The following is a 16,985-nucleotide window of genomic DNA, read 5'->3' as shown; positions in this document are numbered from 1 at the left end:
CTCCCTGCCCACTCAAACCTAATGCTGCTTCCTCTGTGCAGTGTAGATACCTGCTCCCCACAGCTACCTCCCTGCCCCTTCCCCCTCCCCCCGCCCAAAGCTGCCTTTTCCTACCTTCTTGCAGCCAGAAAACTCTCTTCTAGTTCATTATTTGTCTGAGCTACAAATACGTAATTTAGAATGCAATCTCCTTGGGGCAGGAATTCCATCTTCCTCTATGTTGTGCACTTCATAAGTAATTCTCACTGCTGTGTAATGTTGCAGTTAGAAAGTTCTTTCTAAGTTGCACAGGAATGAAATATGGAATAACTTTGGCATGCATTTCATAAAAACAGTTGTTGCATATTCATGGAGTCTTTGTGGTGGCAGCAATGTTAGATATTGGATAGGGAAGGAAAGGTATGAACATGATATTTTATACAGAAGTTGTATATGATCACTTTTGGACCTAAGAGCCTGACCTACCTCTTAAATTTTAGCTTGTGTCCCATCTGATTGTAGCTATAATCCTGAGAGGAATTCTTGGGGTTGAGCCATCAATGCACATAACTTTGACTAAGTGTCCCAGTTGGGTATCTGTTTTCACTCAGGTTTGTTTGAATCTTGAGTTTTGTTTTCCTTCTCTCCGAGAATGGCTTTGCAATGCTTATCCCTAAGTAATAGTCAGTAAAGGAAATTATCTTAAATCAGGCAACGTTTATTTAATTTAGAAAATAGAAAATAGAGAGAAAATCAAAGTAAATGAAATGCCAGTTGAATAATTCATATGGAATCTAAGGTCTTGCTCAAGAGACTAATTTTCATAGTTACAGCCATTTGAGTTCAGTGGTGCGGAAACACTTTTAGTAGTGGGGGTGCTTACCCCCATCCTTCCCTCACCCTCCAGCTTGGGGCGAGCACAGGGCCAAGAGCAGAAAAAGCTTTGGGGGGGGCAGGGGAGGGAGAAGGAAGCAGCAGTCGGGACCAAGTGGAGAGGGGCTCCAGCCAGGTCTTCAGGCCTGTGGTGGTGGCCATCAGCACCCAGGCATGGGTCCAGCAGAGCAGCTCTGGCCAACATCTGAGAGTGCTGCAGCACCCTCTGCACCTCCAGCTTTTTCCATTGCCTATGTTTGAGTTGAGTAGCTGTTTGATTTACATCTGCAGGTTCTTTGTCCACCTTTCAAATTGGCAACCTCCTTTATGCCTGGCTCTTGCAAAGACCTATATATGTGCTTAACTTTGAGTACATGAGCCATCTCAGTGAAATCAATGGGACTGCTCCTGTGCTTAAAGTTAATACATGCATAAATCTTTGCAGGACTTTGGCCTTTGTTTACATCTCCAGCTTTTGTTTCCATTTCTTGGCTTGTATTCTCTCTCCTTCATGTTTTTTTCTGTCCATTTGATATTCATGTGAACATGACAAATAGCCATTTCAAACAGAAGGTGCCTTGGTGTATAGATAATCATATTTCTCAATTACAACACCTCTGAGTTATCTTATTTGGTCTCCTTTTTATACACAATTTACCATTGTACCCAAGACTTAATGAAGCTTATTATAGAAGCTTGATAGAAAACATTCCAACTTCCTTCCAATTAACATGCAATACTTCAGAGGAATCCTTTGAACTTTTATAGGTGTTTGGCAGATACACATAACCTTTTTGCATACAACTACACTTAAGATATCCTTGTTAGATTAAAGACTAATCGCATGTTGATTGCCCTCCTCCTGTCAGACTTCTTTGATTTTCCAGGTGGAATAGTTGGTTTCACATATTTGCTTTCAGGTTCAGACTTGAATTATCATTTTTCTGTAACACTTTCAACTTATGTTAGACAAACTAGACTTAGATCACCACATGTACACTAGTGATTTTTAATTAAATTTGAATCAAGGCTGCAGGCAAGATTTTTAGGTGGCCATTCAGAAATGAGGGTTTGTGTAATGGCGGATGCTGTCTTGTGCCTTCAAGGGAATGCAAATCTGGAAGCAGAAAGGACCTTGCACCGACAGAGAAAAAAATCTGAAGGGAAAATGTTTGCTTCTCCCCAAATCCAGTGCACTCAATGTAAAGTGTTGGAACAGATCTGATTTGTAATGAGCAGGCTTTATTAGGGATCTGGATAGGACTTCTTTTTGGAAGTAACCACATCAAAACAAGTTGTAGAATACTTGGAGATTGGCGTATACATCATTTAAACTTTCCAGTCTATGCAAGTGATTCCAGCTGCCAAGAAATGGGAATATTCCTGCCTTTAAAAATAAAAGCTGGGCATGCTTTCTATTCCCTTGGTCCTCTGATGCTTCCTTTCCTTGATTCCTCAAAAGAAGGCTCTTTCTTAGTCCCCTGCTAACTGGAATGATAAAAACATATGGTTGGAGAACAGACTAGAAGCTCACATGTGAAATGGGCTTTAAAAACCCTGCTTTTTAATTAGATATAAATTGTCACAATCTATGATGAATCTTGGCACATTTGGGTTATGCAACAAACAAGTGCTTTTTATATCAATGCAGCTGCAGCTTTCAGTAGCATTTCACCTGCTGCTGAGCTATTTCCTACATTCACTTTAGAAAACATTGCCTAATAGAACAGCAGACAAAGGATAATGTCTTCATTGCAGATTGAAGGGGGGGTAGGGATACTCATGTTAGCTTTAACCTAGCTAGTACAGGTAACAATAGTGGAGATGTGGCAGGACCAGAGCGATAATCTGAGTATGTACACAGGATAGTTTGTATTACTACTATTGTTCTACACTACTGTTGTTACTGGTGTTAGCTAGATTAATTCTAGCAAAGATGTGCTAATCACACCTTTGCTCTGCAGCAAAGATAAAGCATGAGAATCATCATACCTAGGTTTTATATTCCTGGCTCCATCAGCAACATGCTGTCTGATATTGCACAAGTCATCACAGCTCTGATAGGAGACATTTTTAGCAATGTTTGTGGAGTTATTACAATGGCATGTACAAACCAGGTATTTCCACACATTTATAACTGCTAGTTTTCATGTATAAAATTAAAATGATTAGACAGGCAACAAAAATGATTAGGGGTCTAGAATGGCTGCCATATGAGAAGACATTAATAAAATGGTGACTTTTCCGCTTAGAAAAAAGGACACTAAGGGGGATATTATAGAGGTCCATACAATGACTCATGTTGAGAAAGTGAATAAGGAAAGTTATTTACAGGCAGTCCCCGGGTTACATGGATCCGACTTACATCGGATCCCTACTTACAAACGGGGTGAGGCAACCCCGCACTAGCTGCTTCCCCCCAGCAGACCAGGGAGACGCGAAGCTAGCGCCACCCCCAGCAGACCAGGGAGATGCGGAGCGGCTTTTCTCAGCAGACACCTCAGCTTGAGAATAAAGGACTGAGGGAAGTGAGGTGTGGGAGAATAAAACTGAGCTCTGGAGAAATGTTTGGCTAGAGTTTCCCCTACAATATGTACCAGTTCTGACTTACATACAAATTCAACTTAAGAACAAACATACAGTCCCTATCTTGTACGTAACCCGGGGATTGCCTGTACTTGTTCCCATAACATAAGAATTAGGAGTCACCAAATGAAATTTATAGGTAACAGGTTTAAACAAACAAAAAGGAAGTATTTCTTCATGCAACACAGTCAGCCTGTGGAACTCATTGCCAGAGGATGTTGTGAAGGACTTTAACAGGGTTCAAAAAAGAGCTAGATAAATTCATGGAGGATATGTCTATCAATGGCTATTAGTCAGGATGGATAGGAATTGTGTCCCTAGTCTCTGTGAGTACGTCTAGACTATATCTGTCAACAGAGAGATGTAGATTAAGCATGTCAAAATTGCTAATAAAGCAGGTATTTAAATATTCTGCACTTCATTTGCATAAACATGGCCATCATTTTTTTTGAAACAGAGCTTTTTCGAAAAAAACGGCAGTCTAGACGTGGATCTGTCAAAAATAAACCCTTTTTTGACAGATCCTGTAAACCTCGTTTTTTGAGGAATACAGGAGCTGTCGAAAAAGGGTTTATTTTCGACAGATCCATGTCTAGACTGCCTTTTTTTTCTGAAAATGCTCCGTTTCGAAAAAAAAGCAGCAGACATGTTTATGCTAATGAAGCGTGGGATATTTAAATCCCTGCTTCATTAGCAATTTTGACGTGCCTAATCTACATCTCTCTGCCGACAAAGAGGTGTAGTCTAGACACAGCCTGTGTGTCAGAGGTGAGGAATGGGTGACAGGGTGGAATCACTTGATGATTACCTGTTCTGTTAAAACCCTCGGGGGCATCCAGCATTGGTCAGTGTCAGAAGACAGAATACTCGGCTAGACAGATCTTTGATCTGACCCAGTATTGCCATTTTTATGTTCTGATCTGATCTGTGCAAAGAATTATAGAAATGTATGATTGGATGTGACCTCAAGATGTCAACTAGTTCTGTCTCTTGCACAAGCCATCCCTGAGAAGGTTTTGTCTAACCTGTTCTTTACAATCTCCAATAGCAGAAATTCCATAGCCCCCACTAAGCAATTAGTTACAATGCTTAACTACTGTGATAATTAGGAAGTTTTTTCTCATGTCCAAACTAAATCTCCTCTGCTGAAATTTAAACCCATTACTTCTTGTCCTGTCCTCAGTGGTTAAGGAGAAGAATCACCCTCTTCTTTACAACAATCTAAAGACTGTTACAATGTGCCCCCTCCATTTTCTATTCTCCAGACTAAAAACCACATTTAAAAAAGTATTTCCTTATAGGTTATGATTTTTAGACCTTAAATAATTTTTGTTGCTCTCCTCTGGATTTTCCCTAATTTGTCTACATCTTTCTTGAAGTGTGCTGCCCGGAATACTCTTAGCTGAGTCCTTATCAATGTGGAGTAGAATAGAAGAACTATGTGTCTTGTTTACATCACTTCTGCTAATACAACCCAGAACAATATTCACTTTTTGCAACTGTATCATATTGTTGACTCATGTTTAGTTTAATATCTTCACATCCTTATCTACAGTACTCTTTCCTATACAGTCATTTCCCATTTTGTATTTGGTCATTGATTATTCTATTCTAAGTGTAGCACTTTGCATTTGTCATGTTGAATTTCATCCTGTTTATTTCAGACCATTTCTCCATTTTGTCAAGATTTCTTTGAATTCTAATCCTGTTCTCCAAAGTGCTTGCTACCCAGCTGGTTATTATCTGAAAACTTTATTGGTGAATTCACTATACTGTTTCCAAAATCATTTCAGAGGATTTTGAATAGAACTGGATACAGGACAGATTCCTTCCAGATCACATTCAATATGCCCTTCTAGCCAGGGGCACCCCTAGACTAGCTGCCAGCAACTGGTGCCCTAGCGAACCATGCAATCAGCGCCCCCACCTCCAAACCCCTCAATGATATTGTGCCACCATTTGGCGCCTCATTTATCTTGGCACCCTAGGCGACCACCTAGTTTGCTTATATGGACAGGCCGACCCTGCTTCTAGCGCAACTATGAATAGAGCCTTGCAAATCCATAGATATCCATTTTATATCCATAGGTGTTTGCATCCGCAGATATGGATGCGAATATCTGCAACTCATTTTTGTGAATACAGATGCAGACACAAATTTTGTACCTAGAATCCTGCACATTTGTGGATCTCCGCTTCATATCTGCAGGTATCTGCATCCACTGATATGGACGTGGATATGTGATGCTCATTTTTGCAGATATAGATGTGGATGAGGATACAAATTTTGTGTCCTATGAACCATTGAGTACTACTTTCTGAGTATGGTTTTCCAATCAGTTATGTACCTACTTTATAGTCAGTCTATTGAGGCTATACTTCTCTAGTTTGTTCATGAGAGACAGCATAAAAAACTTTACTAAAGTTATAGTTATATATATCACATATGCTGCTTCCCCCATACATAAGGCTTGTTATCTTGTCAATGATTTGTTCTTGAGAAATTTATGTTGACTGTTACTTATCACCTTAATTTCTTCTAGGTTCTTACAAATTGATTTATCTTTCTGGATACTGAAGCTAAGCTGATTGGATCATAATTCCCTGGTTTGTCTTTATTCCTCTTTTTTATAGATACATACTATATTTGCCCTTTCCCGGTCCTTCTGTATCTATCCCATCCTCAAAGATAATTGCTAATGACTTTAGACAGTTCCTTAAATATTCTAGAATGTAGTTCATCAGGGCCTGCCAAAGTGAGGATATGTAATTCTTAACTGGTTCTTTTCCCATTTGAACCTTAAATTCTCCTCTGTTTACACTAATGCTCATGTTAGGTGTCTAATCACTGCTAACTTTTTTGTGAAATCTGGAAAAAAAGACATTTAATTCTTCAGTTACAATGTCTTCTGTTATTATCTGTCTTTCTCTCCTCTTTGAGTAATGGATCTTCCTCTCCTGGATCTCTCTCATGCTTCTCATGAATTATTATTTTCTTGTTGCCTTGTGTAAACTTCCTGACTAGTTTAATCTTATTATGTGCCTCTGCCTTACTAATTTTGTTCCTAGATGCTTCTTGTTGTTTTTGTTATATTCATGTTTCATCATTTGACCTAGTTTCCACTTTTTGTATGACTCTTCTTTGAGTTTCAGGTCATTGAATATCTTCTGGTCTCTTATCATACTTCTTATCTTTCCTATACATTGAGGTATTTTGCTATTGTGCCCTTAATGATGTCTCTTTAGGAAACTACCAACTCAGCTGAACTCTTTTTTCTCTTAGACTTGTGTCCCAGAGGCTCTTACCTTGTGCCATCTTGAAGTCTGTTGACTTTATTCTGATGTTTTCCTTCCTACCATTTCTTATAATCATGAATTCATCATTTCACAATCATTTTCACCCAAGCTGCCTTGCACTTTCAAATTCTCAGCTAGTTCCTCTGCATTTAACAGAATCAAATCTAGAATAGCCTCTCCCACTGGTCGCTTGCTCCATTTTCTGCAATAAAAAAAAGTCTCCATTGCATTCTAAGAACTTGTTGCATAATCCATGCCCTAAGGCATTCCCAACAGATGTCTGAGTAGTTGACATCCCCAATCATCATTAAGTCCTGTATTTTGGATGCTTTTGTTAGTTGTTTAAAAAAAAAAACGCATCCACCTCATCTTCCTGGTTAAATGGTCTATTGTACCTAGAGATTACCCTTGTTTTTATCCCTTTTTATCCTTAACCAGAGACTTTCAACAAGTCCGCTCCCCAGTTCTGTCTCAACCTCAGTGCAAATGCTTACATCTTTGATATACGGGGAAACACCGCCTCTCTTTCCCCCCCATTTATACATCCCAAACAAGCTGTACCCCCTGAAGAAAGATTCCAGTCATAAGAACATAAGAACAGCCATACTGGGTCAGACCAACAGTCCATCCAGCCCAGGATCCTGCTGCTGACTGTAGCTAATGCCAGATGCTGAAGGAAGGAACACAACAGGTAATCCTCAAATGATCCCTCTCCTGTCACCCATCTCCAGAGAAATAGAGGCTAGGGGACACCATTTCTACCCATCCTGGCTAATAGCCATTGATAGACCTAACCTGCATGAATCTATCTAGCTCTTTTTTGAACCCTGTTAAAGTCCTAGTCTTCATAACATCCTCTGGCAAGAAGTTCCACAGGTGTTCTGAGGGAAGAAAAAATTCCTTGTGTTTGTTTTAAACCTGCTGCCTATTGAGTTCATTTGGTGGCTCCTAGTTATGGGAATAAATAAATAACTATTCCTTATTCATTTTTTCCACACCAGTCATGATTGTACCAGTGGTGGAGTAAAAGGGTTGTGAGAACTTGTTTCACTGAGCCATGGAGAGCCAGTGGAGGGATTTGAAGTGGTACCAAGATTACTTTACGGCCATAGTTTCAATACACTGGGAAAACATATGGTAGAGCCGCAGAGGAGGAGCCTAATCCAGTTAAAGCAGACACATGGGCAAATATATTAGTCATCTAGGCCAGGTCTACACTAGGGGACAAGTTTAAATTAAAATAGGAAACTCCAGCTATGTTAATTATGTAGCTGGAGTTGAAGTGTTTTAAATCACATTCTGGTGCCATCAAAGTGGGAAGTTGACAGGAGCATATACTCTCATCCATTCCCTTACTCCTCATAGGAGCAGGACTACCAGTGCTGATGGGAGCATCCTCTGAGTTTGAATTAGCGGATCTTCACTAGACCCACTAATTTGAACCCCAGAAGATTGCAGAAGATTGATGCTGCCACAGTTGATCTTCTGCATAGTGTAGACATGGCCCTAGATAGGAAGGAAGAGTTAAGATAAAGAGAGATTTTGATCAATTGTGGATGAAGAGGCACGAGGAGCTGGTAACAGTCTGAGGAAAAGGGGAAGAAGGAATAAAAAAAGGCTCCAAGGGAGTGAGCCTGAATGCCAGGACAGCAGACAATATATATTAATACAAGAAAAGAATATCTAATAGGAACAGTATATATAGATCTACAAAGACTCATTATGCCAGAAGGAAAAATTCTCAAATTGTGAGTCTGGTTTAGGACATAACAAGCCCCAGAACCAAATTGTAAATAATGAATAGTAAGTAATTTCTTAGCAGATGCCAGAATGCTTTTAGGCACTTTATAAAAAATATTTAACATATTAGTTACTTAGGACCAGATTGTGCCTGAATCCTCTATGCATGCACAAGTAGAAGAAGGGTTGAAAGAACCTACTCCCATTTTGTGCCCCTAAAAGATCAAAGCCTTTGTGCTCTTCTGAGCAGAAGGCCTGTGTATGCGGCTAGCGTGGCTAGCAGGGCTAGAAACTCTGGCACAGTCCGTACTGTTTTCCAAATAACACAAGATAATGTCATGCAATGTTAGGTATTATTCATGTAGCATGTAGTAATATGTACCAAATTCAGTATTATTATGGTACAAATCATCTGCAATCACTTAGGGTTATAATATACTTTCTGCTTCTGTGAGCAAAGGATGGGGATTCAGTGGATTCTGGGGTTTGAGACATATGGCATTATTCTCCCTACTCATTGCCTGTAATTCTAACGCCATCTTCCTATACAAAGGCTCCACAGGGGACAGGGTGAGCTATGTCACTGGGGAAGGGGTGAGCTGCCAGGGAATGAGGAAACAAAGCTGGAAGAGGATGACCACCCTCTGCAGCAGCATCTCTTCTACATCCAGGCATTTTGAAAGTGAGTTAGATGCCAAGTTATCTGCCTACCTTCTGTATATTGGAATTTCCTATTTAGTGGAGTTCTGGGGTGAGTAGAAAGAAACATTGTCTCTTGTAAAATGCTGTGAGATCTCCAGATGAAAAGCACTATATAAGAGCTGGTATTTTATTATCAGCGTGGCTCTCACAGGAACTGTGTTGTCACTGGACCAGGGAAGACAGGACAAAGGCTACTTTTATACTCCAAGCTTGCCTTCTCACTCTCCTGCTTGGGTTCAAAGGAGAGCTCATTAAGCTGGGGTAAGTACAGCAGTGTGAGTAGCAGCACTGGAAATGCAGCTTAGTCAGGACAAGCGCAAACTCGAATGAAGCTGGTGTGTACATGCTTGACACAGCTAAGCCACACCTCCACTGCCACTACTTGTGCTACTGTGGAGACATTGCTATTTACACTAGTACTAACTTAACGAGAGCTAGCACCATTCTATGTACTTGAACAAGGGAATCAAACCCCCTCGCTCGTAGTATAGCTGTAGCCTGACTATGGAGCATAGCTCTTTTGTGCAGATCACTATGCCACATGGACCTCTTGGGATCTGTTCTTTTAGGAGGCTGATCTCAGCCAGTTCCACTGTTATTTTGAGAGAAAAAACCTCCGGAAACTGAGTGAGAATTTCTCTGTCCTGTGCAAGATGTAACCAACATATGGGCTCCTTAAGACATTGGCTATGGCAGGTGGTATGTGCACTGCCTCAATGGAAGTTCCTGCAGGAATAGTGCCTCATGCCTGCACAATCCCTCTAGATTTGCAGATATAGTGCGCCACTCCCTATTACAATTTGTAGCCCATACTCCTTCCCCCATGCTGGTGAAGTTCTGCTGAATGCTGCAGGATGTACTGGTCCATTACTAGTGAGAAATGGTAGAAGTATCAGTAATAATACAGAACATGGAGAAGTGTTGTATGAATATTTCTGTTCCATCCACTAGTAGCTCAGGACGATGTTAAACCAAAGCTTCGGAAGGTACACATTTTAAACCCAGCAGGTTCAGATCCAGGCATTTTAAAAGACTTGGCTAAAGAACTCACTGGACCATTAATTTTGATTTTAATCAGTCCTGGATTTTAATGCGAATATACAGAACATTGTAGCACCCACTGTTGTGTGTTTGCCCCATATTTTGTAGAAAGTAGGACACGTGAAGTGTCTGCTCAGAGCTTATGCTTTGCTTATTCTGTTTATACTATTTTATGTATGTATGATTTTTGTATTTATAGTTATAAGTATCGGCTATGTACTGGCATTCCAAGTATTTGCTTTTGGGAGACATCAACATGCGTCATCCACCTACCGTGACAGGGTAGATAGTCTAGTGAATCGGAGTACTTGACTGACAGTGGACCTAAAAAACAATGAGCAGTCCTGTGACACCTTAGAAGCTAACAAATGTATTAGGTCATGAACTTTCATGGGTAAAATTGGTGCAATCTATATCTAAGGAATTTTGCTATGAACCTGCAGGTAGGCAATTGCTGCTTGCTTAAAAAAGGACATTGTCAGGTGACTTGCTCATGAGACAAACTCCATTTTGGGAGGTACTTTCACACACAGAGAATAATGGAATTCCATCCACATGTGCAAGGTTATAAAAAGGGCCCTAGGGGTTCCTCCATTGGGTCTTCACTCCAGCTTATCACTTCAGAAGCATCTTGGCTATAAATTGAGCCCAGAAGAACTGAATTCCCATCCTAACAAAGACTTGTATTTCAGATACTTTTAAAATAGCAGTTTATTCCATCTCTGCTACATGCTTACACCAGGAACTTTGTAAGTGATGCATGTAATCTGTTTCCTTTCACCATTTTACTCTCAACCTTTTCATTATTTTTTCTAAACCTTTAGATTTTAAATTCTAAAGGACTGACACAGCATGTTCTTTTTGATAAAATGTAAGATATAAATTTACCTTGGGATTGGAAGAATCTGTTCAGATTTGGTGCGGTGCTGATTGTGGTATGGCAGAAGCTGGAGAGTCCAGAGGATTGCCTAAGTGACTTCTTGCTGGTCAGTGTGGCAAACAGAAGTGCTCTTTGTGACTGGTTTGATGCCTTATAGAGGAGGACTCCCAGTCTTGGGCTGTAAGTAACCCTATTTCTAAGCAATTTGTCCTGATTTGCCCCCCTCCTCAGAATCTGTTATCTTACAAGTGCCAATCTATAAAAAGGGAAATAAGGACAACCCAGTCGTCTTAACTACTTGGGAAGATAACAGATCAAACAATTAAGCAATCAATCTGTGAACATGTAAATATCATAAGGTGATAAGTAACAGGTCAGCATTGACTTGTCAAGAACAGATTATGTCCAACCAATCTAATTGCTTTCTTTGTCAGAGCAACAAGCCTTATGGATGAGGGGAAGTAGTAGATAGATGTGGTATATCTTGACTTTAGTAAGGCTTTTGTTACTTTCTTGCATGACCTTCTTATAAACACAATTAGGGAAATCTGACCTATGTGGAATTATTATAAATGGAATATACAGAGCCATCCCTTGGGCAGGGCAAACTGGGGTGACCGTCCCATGCCCCATGCTTTGGGGGGGGGCTCATATTTCAATAAATTGGGACTGCTCTGATATTTAGCCCTGGGATGTTATTTATCCAGATATTCAGGTACGGGAGACATGTGGGGATGTGAGGCAAGAGTCAGGTGGGAGAGTGGGTTTAAGAAGTTAATGGGGAGGTAAGGGGAAAGCAGATAGTTGAGATTGCGATGAGGAAGCAGGTAGGTTGGCAGACTGTGAGGAGGAGAGTGGCTGTTGGGCAGATAGAGGGCATGCTGGACAAAAGGCAAGGAAACTAGGAGGGAAGCAAAAGGGTAGGTGGGAGCACAACAAGTGGGCAGAAGGATGGTGAGAAGAAGAGTGGCGGGTGGACGGGCAGACGGGGTGAGGAGGTGAGCGGCATCCAATTGGGCGGGTGGACAGCTTGGAGTCTAGTTCATCCCATACCCTGCAACCCTACCTGTGATGGACTTGGGTGCATAAGAAGTTGGGAAACAACTCCCAGAGAATAGCATCAATGATTCACAGTCAATCCTGAAGGGCCTATTAAAGGAGATCCAACAGAGATCAGTTCTGGTTCTGGTTTTGTTCCGTGTCTTAACCCATGATTTAGAGTGGATATGTTTATGAAGTTTGCAGCTAATACTAAGCTCCGAGGGGTTCCAAGCACTTTGGACGATAGGACTATAATTCAAAATGGTCTGGACAAACTGGAGAAATGGCCTGAATTAAATAAGATGACATTCAATAAGGACAAAAGTACACCACTTATGAAGGAACGCAGATGAACAAAATGTGAAATGTCGGCCTTAGAGCTTTCCAGTGGACTTCTGCTGCCTGCTCTGTGATACTTCCTCCAGCTGCTCTGTGCTCTGGGGCAACCCCATGGTTGCCTGCACGACTGGCAGTTGTGGAGCAACCCCCCTGTCTGAGGCAGCTGAAGGGCTGCCCACTGGCCCTGCTGCTTGCAGCATCTAGGAGCTTAGAGTCTCCCTGCCACCTGGGAACTTGGGGAATCCCTGTGCCCTTCAACCTGGCAGGGAGCTGTGGGACATCCCTGCAGCTCTCTGCAGAGGAGAGCTCATCCTCTGCGGTTCCCTGGCCCCAACGAGGTATGAGACCCTCCAGCTCCCAGGCACGCAGGGGCTCCAGTCACAGAGTTCTCTGGAAGTTATAGATTCCATCACTTCTGTGAACAACATGACAATATCATTGCCCTAACAACGTATTGCTCATTCCAGAAAAGGAAAGTACCATATGGTCCATTGGATGGGGATGTCGAAGCTAGACACGTTCAGACTGATTCAGTGAAAATGTTAAACATTGGCACAATTTTCCAGGGGTCATAGTGGAATCTCTTTAATGGACAATTTTTGAATCCAGATTGGCTGTTTTTCTAAAAGATCTGTTTTGGGAATTATATTTATGCCACGTTAACTCTACTTCACCCTTATGGCAGCAAGGCTGTCCTTAGGATTTATGGGGCCCTACAGAGCCTCCCTCCCTCATGATCACCACCCCTGTGACTTGTTCCTGCTTGCAGCTTGGGGCCCTTTGTTCTCTCCCCGTCCACTCCAGCCACGGTACATTACCTGGGACTGGCAGCTGTGGAGTTGGAGAGTCCAGTTGGAAGGCGGTTAAGTGCCAGGCTGCTGCAGAGGCTGCCACTCGGCTCTGTGGGTCACATGGCATCAAAGCCACTCTAGTGAGCTATGATTTGGGCTCAGATAGTCTGCAGCCAGGAGGAACCAGTGGCAGTAGTGGTAAGATAACCCTCTTTTCTGGCATTTGTATGATCATGTCACCATGATTTGGGACACACCGATCCATTCTTACTGGCTGTCCTGGGGGTGCCCCAAATTTTCGGTTGCCCTCCCCAGCCGCATACAGAAGGATGGCCCTGGATGGCAAGGTGGGTGCTAATGGTGACCCTCTTCCTTTGGGTGCAGGCAGAAATTGATGTAACTTTCAATTCAGTTGAGTAAAAGTGTAAATTCCATCTGCAATACAGCCTCATCCACAATAAAAAAAATATTTGAATTGAAATGCATTCGAGGCCCAATGAAAGTAAATGCTGACATGTATTGAGAGAGTTTTGAGATACGTCACATATGAGAGAGATTCAGGACTTGAATTTGATCTTACTTACACAATAGTAAATAAGTGATGAGCCCAGAGGAGTCAAAAGAGTAACCCCTTTGTAAAAGGGTTGTGAGTGAGCTCAGAGTTAGTTTCTCTAAGTAAATAGCTAGAAAATCAATTATATTAAAGCAAACGTTATGAGTGTGTAAGGAATATTGCCCCTCAGTTACAGCTAGTTAAAAACATTTCAATAAAACTTTTCTCTTGAAAAATGCTGTTTTTGTCAAAACCAAAAACTGTACTGAAAATGTATGTTTCATTTCATTTCACTGCAGACTCAGGATGGGATTTCTGGCCTGAGAATAGCCCTCAAGAAGATCCAATAATCTGTTTTTTAGGGCAGTTACCTAAGATTAAAGAAATCTATATTCACCTCCCCATTCTGGCTGAGTAAGGGCAAGAACAGTGACCAAAGTTTCCTACTTTCCAGCTAAGGACTGTGATGACCAAGCCATGAGGTCTGTTCGAACTGTAAATATAGATTGGGCCAGAGAAGGAGATTGACTCTGTTGGTTAGGCCTCTCCTCTTAGATGTGGAAAGTCTCTCTCCAAATCAGGTAGAGTAGGGACTTGTGTGTGCTCCTCCTGTGTGTTGTGTTGACTTTGCACAAGGTGTCAACACAGCAGACTCTGAGAGATCTTCCAAAGACCACAAAATCAAAGGCAGCCAGCCAGGTTTATAGTCAAATGAAGTACAGTAAGGCTGCATCTAGACTGGCATGATTTTGCGCAAAAGCAATTGCTTTTGCGCAAAATATTGCCGCCCGTCTACACTGGCCGCGAGTATTTGCTCAAGAATGTACAAAATCATTGGTTCTTGTACAAATACTCTGATGCTTCTGCTCAGGGATAAGCCCTCTTGCGCAAGTATTCTTGCGCAAGAGGGCCAGTGTAGACAGCAACGTTAATTCTTGCACAAGAAAGCCTGATGGCTACAATGGCCATTGGAGCTTTCTTGCGCAAGAGAGCATCTACACTGGCACGGATGCTTTTGCGCAAAAGCAAATCTTTTGTGCAAAAGCACATGCCAGTATATATGCTCTCTTGCACAAATACTTTTGTGCAAAAAAAGTTTTTCCGTTAAAAGTATTTGCGCAAAATCATGCCAGTCTAGATGCAGCCTAATAGTTGTCACTCTACCAAACCACAATGCATATGTACCCTCTGACAATGGATAAGTTCAGTTAGTGGGAGGTTCTACTGCCCCCTAGTCTGGACAAAGACAGCCCCTTTAAGACACAACTTTGTATACAGGTACAAACAAGTTACACATCACTTCCAATGTGTCAGGTTGCCACCCTCTGATGTTACCTTTAATTATGGAGATTGCCTATCTCCTAGAACAGGAAGGGACCTTGCAAGGTCATCAAATCCAGTCCCCTGCCTTCACAGCAGAACCAAGTACCATCCCTGTTGAATTTTTGCCCCAAATGGCCTCTGCAAGGATTGAACTCACAATGCTGGATTTAGCAGGCCAATGCTCAAACCACTGAACCATCTCTCCCACCTGGATACCGCCCACCACCCTACATCTGGTGAGTCAATCAAAATGTCCCTATCCATCATGCTGTCATGTTAGACCCTTTCCTGAACCTGGGCCTGTATATCCCTGTTATCTGTGGGGACTGTGTGGATACCAAAATCCTTTTTAATGGAGGTATTGTTACTATCCTTCTAATATGCTTTCAACGTATGCCCAGTACCAATTACTCTTTTATAGCCGGTACGTAGTACCAATTACTGTTCTACACCTATGCCTATTACCAATTAGTGTTTTACACTATATCCCTGTTCATATCAACTTCTGTGAGCAGGGGCCTGCCTCTTGCTCACAGCTTAGCTTGGCTTTATATTACCAAAGTCTTCACCATTGTTGCCTAGGCCTCAGGTCTCACACCAGGCCTGTGATACATGGGCTTATGTTTCAGGCCCTCATCTTATTGCACATGCTAGGTAGAAGAATGTGCTATCCATCCCTTCTACCTTTTTCAAGAGCACAGGAGTGTGTGACCGTGATCTCCCAGAAGATAGTCATGGTGGAAGAGAGGCAGAACTAGAGTGGTTAAAAAGCAATTCAGAAGACAACGGAGGAGATTTGGATCAATGGAGGAAGAACAACAGTGTGTAGGAGCTGTTAGAAAGGGCTAGACAAAGGGTGAAAATTAGTAAAGAAAAAAGAGCGGTGAGGAGTGATTATTCTTCTCTATTTGGCACTGGTGGGTGAGGCCACATTGTATTGTGTCCAGTTTTGGGCCCCCACTGCAGAACAGATGTGGACAAATTGGGATAGTTCAGTGGAAGGCAACGAAAAAGATTAGAGCGTTGGGACACTTGACTTATAAGGAGAGGCTAAAGGAACTGGGTTTATTTAGTTTGCAGAAAAGTAGAATGAGGGGGGATTTGATAGCAGCCTTCAATTACCTGAAAGGGGAGGTTCCAAAGAGGATGTAGTCAGGGTAATCTCAGTGGTGGCAGATGACAAAATAAGAAGCAATGGTCTCAAGTTGCAGTGTGGAAGGTCTAGGTGGGATATTAGGAAAAGCTATTTCACTAGGAGAGTGATGAAGCACTGGAACAGGCTGCCTAGAAAGGTGGTGGAATTTCCATCCTCAGGGCATGTCTGCACTAAAGGGGAAGGTCAACTTAAGAGCCGCAATCCAGCTATGTTAATTACGTAGCTGGAATCAATGTATCTTAAATCACCATCCATAAAGTGGGAGGCTGACAGGAGCAAATGCTCCCGTTGGCTTCCCTCACTCCTTGTGAGGGGCAGGAGTATCAGTGTTGATGGGGGGAGGGGAAAGAGGGCCGCCCTCTCAGTTTGAATTAGTGGGTCTTCACTAGATCTGCTAAATCAAACCCTGTGGAAGATCGACCATGGCAATCTTCCCCATAGTGTAAGCATGGTCAAAAGATTTTTAAGGCCAGGCTTGACAAAGCCCTGGCTAGAATGGTTTAGTAGGGATTGGTCCTGCTTTGAGTGGGAGGTTGGTGTAGATGAGCTCCTAAGGTCTCTCCCAGTCCCTATCTTCTATGATTTTTGTGAAAGAGGGAAAAGGAAGGAATAAAATTTCAGTTATAATTATGGCGGAGAGATGGTCTTTTGGCTTATGCACAGAACCGGGAGTCAGGCTTTCTT

Source organism: Pelodiscus sinensis, chromosome 6, assembly GCF_049634645.1.
Source record: "Pelodiscus sinensis isolate JC-2024 chromosome 6, ASM4963464v1, whole genome shotgun sequence".
Lineage (NCBI taxonomy): Eukaryota > Metazoa > Chordata > Testudines > Trionychidae > Pelodiscus > Pelodiscus sinensis.
The sequence above is the reverse complement of the archived record's forward strand: the minus strand, read 5'-3'. Positions refer to the sequence as shown.